The 12,656-nt window shown below is 46.0% G+C and overlaps 1 protein-coding gene and 1 pseudogene across 1 annotated transcript in view; one reads left to right on the forward strand and one right to left on the reverse strand.

The window, feature by feature from the left end:
* Positions 1-12,656, forward strand: part of IRAK4 (interleukin 1 receptor associated kinase 4) — a 110,855-nt gene that overhangs the window by 263 nt on the left and 97,936 nt on the right. The gene's annotated exons all lie outside the window — the stretch shown is intronic.
* On the reverse strand, positions 4,335-4,453 carry LOC134937306 (5S ribosomal RNA; annotated as a pseudogene).

Below are 12,656 nucleotides of genomic sequence, written 5' to 3' on the forward strand. Positions count from 1 at the left end.
GTCTTCTTCAGAAGAGATCTCACTAACTAGATTTTGGTGGACATCTCTAAACGCCTGTGTAGATTTATAAGTGTTTCTCAACCCTGGTCCCCAGGAGCCTCAACCGTTCACATCTCCAGAATACCAAGCACGGCACAGGTGTATTATTACCACATGTGACATTTTAAAGATGTATCAGCGACCCGGAAAGCGTGAACTGGTGGGGGTCCTGAGGACCAAGCTTTAAGCACCAGTTTAAAGTACTGTTTTAGTAAACTTGGGTTTAAGTCCCCTAGGTGTGAGTTGTATAACTGAGAATGCACAATTGTCTGTTTTTACTGAAGTAGCAGTTCCCTGACTCCTGTCAGATCATGTCGGTCATACTGTGAGTGTGTAATAGGCCCTACACACTGGGTGATAATTCTCAAAGATATCAACGATCTCGATCATTAATGAACGAGATACCGTTCATATCTTTGAGTGTGGAGGCTCCAGCGATGAACGATGCGCGGCCCCGTGCTCGTTCATCGCTGGTGCCCCGCCGGCTGTGCATGCAGGCCAATATGGACGATCTCGTTCATATTTGCCTGCACTTCTATGGAGCCGTGTGACGGGGGGAGTGAAGAAACTTCACTCCCCCCGTCACTGCCCCCCCGCCGCCGGGTCGCCCGTCGGCCGTATCTGCCGTCGGGCAGCTCGGTGGCGGATCGTTAAATGTGTAGGACCCTTTAGTGAGACTTGGGGCTGACAAGGAGCAGCAGGGTTGGACTGGCCCACAGGGGTACAAGGGAAACTCTGAGTTGACCTCACTGCCTGGGGGCTCACCTCCTCTTCTGGGGATTAGCTTCCAGACTGCACTTGAATTACATATTATACATGCAGTATGTTACATTATACTGCAGCGGACGATGGTATAGTCTCTGCAGTGCATTGCTGTTATTAATCTGGTACATTATCATGCATGCACTAGCAGTATTTGCTATATATATTTATCAAGGGGCCCAGCCCATGCACTCTATAACATACCTCCCAACATGACCCTCTCCAGGAGGGACAGAATGCTCTGCTCCTGGACTTCCCTCTTAATTTACAGTTGCCATCACCTGTGCTGTAACGCCTTTCTTATCCATTCATCTGTTCAAAACAGGTGATGGCAATCATAAATGAACAGAAAAGTCCAGAAGCAGAGAATTCTGTCCCTCCTGGAGAGGGTCATGTTAGGCACATCAATGAGGTGGCTGGCCACACCCACTCTGGAGGCCAGCTAAATCCATAAATATAGGCATTCACTGCAACTAAACAACTGCATTCACCCAATGGGCCCTTCATGCCCCCAATCTGACACTGCAGCATTGTGATCGGCTGTGCCGGGCTGCATGATCAGAATGGGACGGTCCTAATAGCACTCACAGAATGAGTGCGCCGCTCAGTGAAGGAAGGACAGAGCTGGATTAGTGGGGTCAGTGGAACAGTAATGAGGGAGGCAGGCACGCAAAACCGTATAGTGTCAGCACTGTCTGCAGAGAGAGGAATGGTGGCCAGGAGCTGCAGAGAGGAAGTGACCCTGGAGCAGAAGTGATTCTTCAACAACTTACTCTGATTTCTTACTGTTGAGTCTACTTCACTCCCATCCTACCCCCTGCTTCCCATTACTACTCCCATCCTACTCTGCACTACTCCCTTCCTGCTCCCTGTCTTGCACTACTACTCCCTTCCTGCTCCCTGTCTTGCACTACTATTCCCTTCCTGCTCCCTGTCTTGCACTACTATTCCCTTCCTGCTCCCTGTCTTGCACTACTACTCCCTTCCTGCTCCCTGCTCTGCACTACTACTACTCCCTTCCTGCTCCATGCTCTGCACTACTACTACTCCCTTCCTGCTCCCTGCTCTGCACTACTACCACTTCATTCCTGCTCCCTGCTCTGCACTACTACTACTCCCTTCCTGCTCCCTGTCTTGCACTACTACTTCCTTCCTGCTCCCTGTCTTGCACTACTACTTCCTTCCTGCTCCCTGTCTTGCACTACTACTTCCTTCCTGCTCCCTGTCTTGCACTACTACTTCCTTCCTGCTCCCTGTATTGCACTACTACTCCCTTTCTGCTCCCTGCTCTGCACTACTACTACCTTCCTGCCCCTGCCTTGCACTACTACTTCCTTCCTGCTCTGCACTACTACTACTCCAATCCTGCCACCTGCTCCACGCTACTGCTCCCACCCTGCTCCCTGCGCATAACTACTATTACTACTCCCAGTGTGTACGGGGCCTTTAAGATATATTGGTGCATATTTCTGTGTGTATGAACAACCACCATTGACAGATATATCTGCAGATCGGGTACACACTGGGCGACCTCCCCTAATTAGCAATCAGCAATATATTACTGATTAGGGAAGATTGGCAGTGCATACACACTGGGCGATATCTATGTACAATATTGTTCAGTGACGTCATCCACCGCACTCCCCGAACATGCAGCTCAACCATATAGTTAACATTGAGCTGCATGTTCAGTTGATCATGGATGAACGAGAACGACCGGCGGGTGCGCACATCGTTCATCCATACACACTGGACAATATGAAAGATAGATCTTGCAAAACAGATTGTTATAGTTCATATCGTAATGTGTTGTCGCCCAGTGTGTATGGGGCTTATCTGCCAGTGTGTACCCAGCTTTAACACTCGGTATCCGAAGAAAAATATTATGCTACGGTATTCAAGTATATTGCTAGCAAACCTCACATAGTAGAAGAGTGCACTGAATTACCACATATATATATATATATGTGTGTGTGTTCACATATATATATATATATATATATATATATATATATATATATATATATATATATATAATGTGTGTGTGTAAAAAGGAATGACACAGCGCCACTTGTGAGGTAGGTTCTCAGTAAAACATGAAAAATAAAATTGCTAAAAAACACACGTAACCTTGTTAAAAGGTGTCTGCCAACCCTTAAGAGTGCAATCCTGGTACAGTACTGCTGGGAAAAGTATAAAAATGGGGGGATAAGGGTACCGGCGACTTGTGTTGTTTAAAATGCAATAGTTTAAAATAGATTTAAAAGCCAAAAAATATATAATAATACAAACAAGCTTTAATATCATATAAAAGCGGATCACAACATAAAACGTACTTCAAAATATTGATAAAAGCATATAAACATAAAAGGTCTTTGTAAAAGGTAAGGAATTCTGACTTCGCTTTTAAAAATAGGCAAGGGAGTCACCACAGGGAGCCCAATGCATTTCGTCACAACTGACTTCTTCAAAGGGTAAGGACAGAATGAAATAACATGCCTATTTATACCCCTGGTGGACTGGCTCAGGGTTGGTGATGTCATAATCGATCATGTGATGTAATAGAAAATGTGTAACATACAGAACATCAAGGACACTTAGTTGGGACATAGCCTAAGGCTAGAGAGGACACCATAAGGATGTATGCATAAAAAACGAGTGGTTTTAGGACTGAAATAACAATAGGAAGGTCCAAAACTGTAAAAATGTATTAATTTGCGGCACTTCCGCCACACTTCCGGTGACGGAGGAGACGCGTCACGTGTCTCCGGTATTTCCGCCCCACTTCCGGTTTCGTTAGTGCGCATGCGCCGGCGGCGCTAGTCGTTCACTGCGCATGTGCCCGCAGTCTCTCCAGTTAGTATTAGTCTATCTCCAGGTCTCCATGCTGTATATGTCCCTCTTAGTAAGTGCTGCGGCGGCCATGTTGTTGGTGAGAATCTCCATAGGGAATACAGGAAAAGCGGTGGCCATCTTTAAGGAGTCCTTGGAGACCCAGAGTCATAATTCATCGGTATCCATGACGACGGATCCATGAAAAAAAAAAAAAAAAAAAAAACAACAGAAAAGATATGGTAAAAGCTATGCACTGGTTTCTTTGTTACAGATAAACCATGCTGGTATCCAGTAACTAATATGGGAGGGAATAATGCTAGCCCAATATAAAATAAATTTAATAGAGTAAATAAGTATACATTAAAGTGACACACACATAGCGTTAGCTTAGTGTATGGAAAGTGACATCCTATTTAAAACCATACATAGGTGATATCAGGAATTTCAAGTGCCATTGATTGGAAATAAAGGAAGAGAGATGGTTGCAAAAATTACAACCCCATGGTGAGGAAAACAAAAGGGGTGGGAAAAAAAGAACCAAGCGAATAATATATATAAACAGTATGTGGGTGATGCTGGGATGTAAGCTCAGAGAATTCATAGTGTTATAATCTATAAGGTGAGTCGTAAAGGTGTCAACCTGGTTATTAGCATGTGGTATTGGATAGATCACTGGTTAGCTCGACGTTATTTGTCAGTCCTTACAGTACCTGATCTTCCCAGGCAGTCCCCCTCCCTGGTACTGATCAGGCCCAGACACTGCTTAGCTTCCAAGATCGGACGAGATTGGGCGTACCAGTGTGGTTTGACTGTACATGAAAGGTAAACATCTTATTACCAGGAACCCGATCGCAAATTAACACACGAGCCCTGATGAGTTAAATACTTTAATATAGTGTGACATGGACGCCCAAGGGGGGTGGGGGGGGGGGGGTGGGGGGAGGAATGTGCAAAAGACAAATGTGGCAACCGAGGAAGAGGGAGTAATGGAAGATACAGCACCTCATAGGAAGGGTGCGATTTCATAGCTCTCGTTCAGACCCGTGGGTTGCAAGGTCTGTAACTGGAATATCCAGTACATCTCCCTTCTCGAGAGTTTGTTCGCGAGGTCACCTCCTCTCTCTCCCAGACACACATGCTCGATGCTGTGATGTGAAATGTCTAGAAACAGTATGGCTCTCCACCTTATTCTTGATATTCCTTATGTGTTCCTGGATCCTCATTTTTAATGGTCTTTTGGTCTTGCCCACGTACTTCTTTTTGCAAGAGCATTCCAGTAAGTAGATCACGGACACGGTATTACAGTTCATGAATTCCTTAATGGTGTATTGTTTCTTGTCCTCCATGTCGCTAAAGGTTTTCCGATTCGGATGTAGGAATTTGCATACATTACATTTCCCACATTTAAAGGAACCCACACATTTAGGCATTAGGGTGCTCTTGGTGGACTTCTCCTTCAATAGGCTGGGTGCAAGATGGTCCTTCAGGTTTCTAGATTTCTTGAAGATGATGACTGGTTCAGACGGTAGGATGTCTTTGAGTACTGGGTCCATGAGAAGAATGTTCCAGTGATTCCTGAGCGAATTCCTGATGGTCTTCTCGTGTTGGTTATAGGTGGTAATGAAGGCGACCGAATCTTTCTTGGCGTCTCTTGGTTTGTACTTCAGGAGGTCTTCTCTATTCACGTTCCTTGTATTTTCTAGGGCTTTCTCCAAAATGGGCCCCGGGTACTCTTTATCCTGGAACCTCTTGCTGTAGACCTTCAGTTGGTCATCACAGTCCTTTGGATTCGTGCAATTCCTCTTTATCCTCGAGAACTGTAATGCCGGAATGTTATCCTTCCACTTCTGCAGGTGGTTACTTCGATAGTGCAAATAACTGTTCATGTCCACCTCTTTGATGTAGTTCTTAGTTGTAATGCCTCCATTTTCACCAGTTAAAATCAAATCCAGATATTCGACCGATTTGTCGTTGGTATTTGAGGTAAAGGTCAAGTTCAGATCATTGTTTCCCAGCGTATTTAAAAACTCATTAAAAGATTCAACTGTGCCATTCCAAATAATTAAAATGTCGTCGATGTATCGTCTGTAGAGTACCACATTTTCCTTGAAAGCTTTAGAACCGTAAACATGCGTCTTTTCCCAACATCCCATGAATAAATTGGCAAAGCTTGGGGCAAAAATCGTCCCCATAGCTGTGCCGCAGCATTGTAGGTAAAACTGGTTAAGAAACTTAAAATAGTTATGACTGAGGATAAAAAGCATAAGATCACAAATAAAATCTCGGTGGGTGGAAGTAAGGGTTTGATCGTTGTTCAAGTGTATATATATATATATATATAATTTTTTCAAATGATATTCCAATGACACTGGTTCAATAGGTGGAGTAAACAGAAAAGTTACCATAATACTATTTGAAATGTTGCAATTTTCTGGGTACAGGATGGAATTGTTAGAGTAATTTTACATGTTGGAGCAACTGATTTACCATTGTGCGATTGTACAGCACTGGGGCTCCAGGGCAACGTCCTTAGAAGGGGTGGGATGTACTAAATGGAAAATGCGGTAAACCCTTGTTTACTGCATTTTCCTAATGTACTATGCCCCAGTCACCGTGTCATCGCCGCAGAGGGGATCGCCAGGGCTTCTCTCCGCAGCACTAGTGTGAGGGATCCCAGCATGCCCCGCGGCTGCCCCCATCACTCTGCGCATGTGCAGAATGACTCCCGGGGCCGAAACCTAGAATGCAGGGAGCCGCCGGAGATCACGAAGGAGAGCTCTTATCAGAAGAGCTGTCCTTCACAATGCTAATCGCACATGTAAGTACATATGTGATTAGAATCATGATGATGGGAGGCGATGTCACTTAGTACATCCCGCCCAAGAGGAGGTTGCGGATTATAACCGAAAAGGTCCTTAAGGATTAATATGCTTTGGAGCCTTAAGGGCCCCATACACTAAAACGATAATGGCCGATTTCCTGCGATTTCGACCTTTCGGACCGCTATATCGGATGAAAAGTGTCACATAATATGTGTTTTCCATCCGATACGATACGATGCGCGTTCCCATGAGTGTCATGTCGGATCCCCTAGGTCGCTAGTGCTGCACTCGTGATATATCGTAATCGCATGGAATCGTATGGAAAAAGTTGTGGGGTTTTTTTGTGCCTGCGATGTATCGCATGCAATATATCGTAGGATGTTTGACTGGCATCTCAGGACACTCCCATCAGCGGCAGTAGCAGCAGCAGCGATGCAGCAGGAGGAGAGCTGTACAGATATATCCGATTTGATTGGATTTCCAACGCCCCAAGTATGTATTTAATCCACACTGACCACCAATATCACTGTCCACCTAGCACACTGTCCACCAATGTATTCTTTTGTTCACATTTTATTCATTTCTGTGGGCTCAAAGCCATTTTAAAACCCCCTAATGTCCATGTGTTTTCCCCGCCACTGTACCCCAATGCTGAACCTTCTGTTTCTGTGTCCCCAAAGTCATTGTAACCCCCTGATGTCCATGTGTTTCCCTGCCACTGTACCCCAATGCTGAACCTTCTGTTTCTGTGTCCCCAAAGTCATTGTAACCCCCTAATGTCCATGTGTTTTCCCCGCCACTGTACCCCAATGCTGAACCTTCTGTATCTGTGTCCCCAAAGTCATTGTAACCCCCTAATGTCCATGTGTTTTCCCTGCCACTGTACCCCAATGCTGAACCTTCTGTTTCTGTGTCCCCAAAGTCATTGTAACCCCCTAATGGCCATGTGTTTTCCCTGCCACTGTACCCCAATGCTGAACCTTCTGTTTCTGTGTCCCCAAAGTCATTGTAACCCCCTAATGGCCATGTGTTTTCCCTGCCACTGTACCCCAATGCTGAACCTTCTGTTTCTGTGTCCCCAAAGTCATTGTAACCCCCTAATGGCCATGTGTTTTCCCTGCCACTGTACCCCAATGCTGAACCTTCTGTTTCTGTGTCCCCAAAGTCATTGTAACCCCCTAATGGCCATGTGTTTTCCCTGCCACTGTACCCCAATGCTGAACCTTCTGTTTCTGTGTCCCCAAAGTCATTGTAACCCCCTAATGGCCATGTGTTTTCACTGCTACTGTACCCCAATGCTGCACCTTCTGTTTCTATGTCCCCAAAGTCATTGTAACCCCCTAATGGCCATGTGTTTTCACCGCTACTGAACCCCAATGCTGCACCTTGTGTTTCTGTGTCCCCAAAGTCATTTTAACCCCCTAATGGCCATGTGTTTTTAACCCCCTAATGGCCGTGTGTTTTCACCGCCACTGTACCCCAATGCTGCACCTTGTGTTTCTGTGTCCCTAAACTCATTTTAACCCCCTAATGGCCATATGTTTTCACCACCACTGTACCCCAATGCTGCACCATTGATGTTTGGGTAATGAGGAAACTATTTTCCAAAAATAACTTTATTTTAAAACCATATATTATCCAAATTGAACCATATATCAAAACATTTTGAAAGTATATTTTTAAACTTAAGTAAAACCATTTTGAAAATTGAAAAAAAAAATGTAAGACCATATCTTAATCAAATTTAACCATTTCATTATTTAATCATATAACATTTAACCATATACCTTAAGTAAAACCATTTTTAAATACAAAATATATAACCGTTTGTGCACCACTTTTTTTCATTATAGATATGTCTCTGGATCAAGATATAGACTTCATCACCGGCCTACTAGAAATGTACCGTTGCCATGAATGTCTGTGGAGGATCAAAGCCAAGGGGTATTCGGATAAAGTCCGGTGGAGTGCGGCCTTGGAGGAGCTAGTGGAGTACAGCAGGCCCTTTGTGTCCAGTGTTGACAAGGACTGGGTAAAGAAAAAGATCCAGAACCTGCGTAAGTGTTCCTCAAAGAACACAAAAAAATGGAACAGTCCAAAAGATCTGGCGCAGGTTCCTCCCAGGTTTACATTACCTCGCTCTGGTACTACCTCATGCTGGAGTTTGTCCTGGACCAGAAGGCTACCCGGACAGGTTTCACCTCCCTCCCTCGGACTGCCACACCAGAGCCTGAAGATGGTGAACTATCTTTGTCTGTATCTATAAGTATATTTTTTTGAATAAGTTTTTAAAAGTTTTTGCAAGTTCCATCATCAGTCCAACACAGTACACTTAAATGTGGTCCTCCTGCCAATCGACTGCACCCACCCCATTAAAATAGGCCAGGTACTCGTCCCTGACCTGTTTTGCCCATAGACTCGCCCTAGAATGAAGTGGAGGTGGTTCCACAGAGGGAAATGGCGAAGTCTCCTCTGGGTGTTCAGGGTCTGGGTCTCCTGGCGCTGCTCTGGGCAGTGTCCTATGCTGGGTGGCTTTGCTGCGCAAATAGTTATGCAGGACACAGCACGCAGTCACCACCCAATCCATCTTCTCCACCTGCAAATTGATAGCCATTAGGAATATGCGGAAGCGGCTAGACAGGATGCCAAAAGTGTTCTCTACAATTCGTCGTGCCCGGGATAGCCTATAATTGTAGATGCGCTTCTCCCTTGTCAGGTGCCTTTGGGGGTATGGCTTCATAATGTTCTTGCAGAGTGCGAATGCCTCATCAGCCACGAAAACGAAATTGAGGCCGTACTTGGTTTGCTCCCTAGATGGCAAGTTCAGAGTCTTTGTGGTGAGCCGCTCGTAGAAGGTGGTATTCTTCAGCGACCCACCATCTGATGCACGTCCGTTTTTGCCAACGTCAATGAAGATGAATTCATAGTTGGCATTCACCACTGCCATCAGCACGATGCTGAAATACCCTTTATAATTATAATAAAGGGATCCACTGTTTGCAGGAGGGTTGATGTGGACGTGCTTGCCATCTATCGCTCCCCCACAGTTAGGGAATTGCCAGGTGGTGGCAAACTCCTCTGCCACGGCTTTTGGAAAAAGACGCCCTGCTGGCGTTGAAACGCGTTAAGGATACAGGTTATTCTCCCTCATTCCTGTATACCCCTGAGACTATTCTATCACTAAGGATAAGCTGCAGCACAAGCACGGCCACGGAGGCTGCTCATAATTCAGCTCACAGCTAGACACCGGCTATTGGAGTCATCTCATTACGGCAGCTGTGCTCCTTAGCAAAGCCCACCTGGAGCTCTGTGTGAAATTTCAGTTACCACAGCATCACTACCAGTGTGTTTGACTGCAGTTTACAAACACTGCAGACACCCTGTGACTCCATCATCATCTCACCTTTGCACAGGTGAAGAACAGAGAGGCTCCTTCTGAGCTGCCCGTGGGAGTCCCGTCGTGCCGCTATTGGTGAGAGCCCGCTGACATCGGGCCACACGGGTAACAGCTTAGCCGTCCGGGAATTACCAGCATCAGCCGCCAGCGTTTAGGGCTGCATTCCATCTTGGCCCGGCGGCTTAGTGCAGACCCTGCTCTCCCGTCCCCATGCAGTGGCATAGCGGCTGACCGAGAAGACATCACTCCGGGCTCTCTCTGCTGTCATCATCAGAGTGGGTAATTGTGTATTTGCACAGTCTCATTCTATATCACTCGGACACTGTTTATTTACTTATTCAAGATTCCACATCATTTAAAGATCATTGGAACTGTCACGTGCTGCTATAGATGTAAGACCTTTTTTTGGGACTTTGTTTCCACGGATTAAGTGAGTTCATTTTTATTTTTCTGTATACAGACCTGCAGTTCACTTTTTAGTTCACTATTAATGTTACCGATTCCTTTCTAATCATTGGTAGTCCGCATTAAACAGCATTAGGCACTCTTTGCATAGAAAGCACCTTCTAATTAATTAATTACCAAAGCTCAGGGGTATTCTATTTGAGCAGATTATTATGTCATATTGAATTGTTTTTATTATACTCCCGGGAGAATTGTTGTAAATACTTTTATTACAATAAATTTTCATATTTTTTCGATTGTCAAGCGCAACCTGGTTTTTGTTGTTCATATTGCCATTCAGATGTACTTGCAGGGAGCTATAAAAAAATAGAAATAAAAAATTAAAACATGTATTTATACAGTGTATTTTTTTTAAAATCTACTACAGAGGGGAAGTGTGGAGATTCCCACCACCCCAGACCTCAGTCTCCTGGATACAGAGGAATCCCAGACCCAAGATATGAATCCTGAAGCACCAGCTAACCCTGATACCTCTGCAGCACCATCTCCTCTGCCTCGCCCCCGGAAGAGAACCCCCACACTGGCCAGGAGGGCGAAGACGTCATCTTTGAGGAGATCAAGTCAAGACTTGCCCAGCCCCCGACCACTACACAAGATTTCGGGAATTCTTGGCCTCTGCCATGCGCAACCTGCCACATGGGCAAGCCGAGCAGATTGAGCGTTTAAATTTAAAGATGATTAACAAGGCCCGAAAAGCGAAACTCCATGACAATGTTGTACTGTTCGACCGCCTTCCTCTCACTGCTCCTCCCACCCAACCCTGGGGGTCATTCCGAGTTGTTCGCTCGCTAGCTGCTTTTAGCAGCATTGCACACGCTAGGCCGCCGCCCTCTGGGAGTGTATCTTAGCTTAGCAGAACTGCGAACGAAAGAGTAGCAGAATTGCGAATAAATAATTCTTAGCAGTTTCTGAGTAGCTCCAGACTTATTCCTACACTGCGATCAGCTCAGCCTGTTTTGTTCCTGGTTTGACGTCACAAACACGCCCTGCGTTCGGCCAGCCACTCCCCCGTTTCCCCAGACACTCCCGCATTCTATCCTGGCACGCCTGCGTTTTTCCGCACACTCCCAGAAAACGGTCAGTTTCCGCCCAGAAACACCCACTTCCTGTCAATCACACTACGATCACTTCAACGATGGAAATTCTTTGTTCGGACGTGAGTAAATGTACTAAATTTTGTGCTAAAATACTTAGCGCATGAGCAATGTGTACCATGCGCATGCGCATTTTTGCCTTAATCGCTCCGTTGCAAAAATCGGCAACGAGCGAACAACTCGGAATAACCCCCCCTATCCTATTCCGTCCATCCTATTCCTCCCACCCAACAACAGCCTACTCTCCCACCCACCTGCTCCTCAGCCACATACTCTGCTATGACGAAGGCAGAGGAGGACATGCCCCAGTATGAAGATTTGTAGGCATCTTATAATTCCCAATAAATATGGTGCGGTATAGGCTGTATGGTGTTTTGGGGACAGATTTTTGGGGGAGGATACACGCATGCTGTAGGTGCATAATAATGGGGCCGGGCCCATTCATTCTGCACTTTACAGCATGTGTCTATTTTCCCAATCAAATATGTGCCCAAAACACCATATAGCCCTCCATCTTAAAGTACTGCACCATATTTATTGGGAATTAGAACATTGTTAAGGGTCTTGTTTTAAAGTTATTAATTCCCAATAAATATAATGCGGTATAGGCTCAATGATCGCAAAAACACGCTATAGCGCGTATTTTACCCACTTTTATAGTCCGGTGACTCACTTTTCAAAAATGGGAGGGTCCCCGGGGACGAGCTCCGCAGCAGCAAATCAGAGATATTGCTGTATCCTGGATTTAAATAGAGGAGGTGGAGCCTTACTGTTCCTCTCCTGCTCACATGCAGTGGCTTCGTTCACAGGGTCCCGCCTTGATCGCGCGGCTCCCTGCAACAGTATGCAAGACTCACAGTGAGGCTGGCAGGCATGTGCTGGTGGGGGGAGCGCTGGTGACTGATTGTGCTGCGGGGTGAACGGGCACTAGTGATTGTATGTGCGGCGGGGGGAGCACTGGTGATAATGTGCTGCGGGGAGGGGGGGGGGTGGGCGGGGAGCGCCGGAGACTATATATGCTCTTCCGGCAGGGGATGTCAGGGCTGAGAGCTGGTGCCCATGTATGTGCTGCGGGAAAGGGGGGGAGTGAGTGCCGGTGACTGTTGTGTGTTGTGCGGGGGGATAGTGGAGCTGGTTGCTTTATATGTGTGGGGTGGGGGGTTTAGAGCGGGCTCCTACATCTGTCACACTGGCTCAGTGGCCATCGCTGCAGCACCAGAGCAGGAAGAGGACCAGAGCTGC

This window comes from Pseudophryne corroboree, chromosome 6 (genome assembly GCF_028390025.1).
Source record: "Pseudophryne corroboree isolate aPseCor3 chromosome 6, aPseCor3.hap2, whole genome shotgun sequence".
Classification (NCBI taxonomy): Eukaryota; Metazoa; Chordata; class Amphibia; order Anura; family Myobatrachidae; genus Pseudophryne; species Pseudophryne corroboree.